Here is a 2,037-nt window from a genome sequence, read left to right on the forward strand (position 1 = left end):
CTAGTGAAGTTAAGGTTAATTACCATGTTTCTCTATTATTAGATAGGATAATGAACTATCAGAAAAAGAAAGTAAGAAAATAATCTCATTCACAATTGCTTCAAAAAGAATAAAATACCTAGAAATAAATTTAACCAAGGATATAAAAGATCTGTACTAGGGAAATTAAAAGACACTGAAGAAAGAAATTGAAGAAGATACAAATGGAAGCATATACCGTATTCATGGGTAGGAAGAAGAAACATCATTAAAATGTCTATGCTAGCTGAAACCGGTTTGGCTCAGTGGATAGAGCGTCGGCCTGCGGGCTGAAAGGTCCCGGGTTCGATTCCGGTCAAGGGCATGTGCCTGGGTTGCGGGCACATCCCCAGTAGGAGATGTGCAGGAGGCAGCTGATCGATGTCTCTCTCTCATCGATGTTTCTAACTCTCTATCTCTCTCCCTTCCTCTCTGTAAAAAATCAATAAAATATATTTAAATAAAATAAAATAAAATAAAATGTCTATGCTACCCAAAGCAATCTGTAGATTCAATGCAATTCCTATCAAGATACCAATGACATATTGCACAGAACCAGAACAACTATTCAAAAAATGTATAGGGAGTGGGGTTAGGGGGACTGGGTGAAAAAGGTGAAGGGGTAAAGAAGTACAAATTGGTAGTTACAAAGCAGTCACAGGGATGCACAGTACAGCACAGGGAATACAGTCCATAGCAGTGTACTAGCTATTATGGTGTCAGGCGGGTACTAGACTTATGGGGGTCACTTTGTAAATTACATATATACATATATAATCACTGTGATGTACATCTGAAACTAACAGAAAACAATATTGACCATCAACTGCAATTGAAAAAATTTAAAAAATCTATTGTATATTTGATATGGAAATGTGTTGCACATATAGTGTCTAAAAACAGCTTGCTACAAAAGCAGCATGTTGGGGAAATATATAAATATTTACAAATGTACATAAGTATTGAAAGAAATCTAGACTTGTTTCTCCAAAATAATGGCAATTATCTTAATACTGGGATTAAATACTTTGTTTGTTTTGCTTTAATTCATCTATAGTTTCCAAATTTTTTCTTATACACAATGTATATTTATTTGTTATGTAATGAATATTTTAAGCACACAATATGGCCCCACAGAGGACAGCCAACAGATCTCAAAAATATTGTTACTGATGAATCATCCACTGGCTACGGACCATTTTCGGGCACACATGTTCTTTAACCCTTTCTATGAACCTATGACAGACTGTTCCCATTTTACAGAAGAGCACACTGAGGCTCGGAGGGGATGGGTAACTTGCCCAAGGTCACTAAACTTGAAAGAGGCAGACCCAGGATTTGAACTCAATTTGTGGTTTTGCTTTATTTTTCTGTTTTTTATGATACCCCACACTGCCTCCTTTTGGGTGGTCAGATTAGATTCACTGATGAAAGAGTCCCCGGGTGTAACCTGAGAAATTATGATTAGAAATTACAGCAACACATGCTCCTAAACAACCGCTATTAAAGGTGAATTATCTTGAACACATCACGCTAAGTGAGAGGCCACACACTGCACAATTCCATTTATCTGAAATGTGCAGAGACAAATGCATAGAGAAGGGAGGGAGACCAGTGGTGCCTGGGGAAGGAGAAGAGGGAGTCACTGCTAATAGTCACCCCGTTTCTTTGGGGGGATGAAAATATTTTACAATTAGATTGTGGCGATGGGAACACGATACACGTGTGCCCGAGTCACACCCCCCAACGTGAAGGTCTGCTCTTGCCCTGGAGGGTTCCTGGGAAGGAAACTTTCCAGCTTCCCTGCTCCTAGCTCAGCCCTTTCTCCAGCCCCCATGAGGTCACAGTTGCCATGGGAACGGGTGACAGCGACACTGCTGCTCCAGTGCCTGGCATGCCAACCTCCTTATCTTGGTTTTAGATTTCACCCTAAGGGAAATGCACCCTTCCAGGTGGCTGGGGGGAGTTTAATTGGCCCAATCTTTGATATGGGGGGTGTGGGGGGTGAAATCACTTTGT

The sequence above is a fragment of the Myotis davidii genome, unplaced genomic scaffold (assembly GCF_000327345.1).
Source record: "Myotis davidii unplaced genomic scaffold, ASM32734v1 scaffold1330, whole genome shotgun sequence".
In the NCBI taxonomy this organism is placed as follows: domain Eukaryota; kingdom Metazoa; phylum Chordata; class Mammalia; order Chiroptera; family Vespertilionidae; genus Myotis; species Myotis davidii.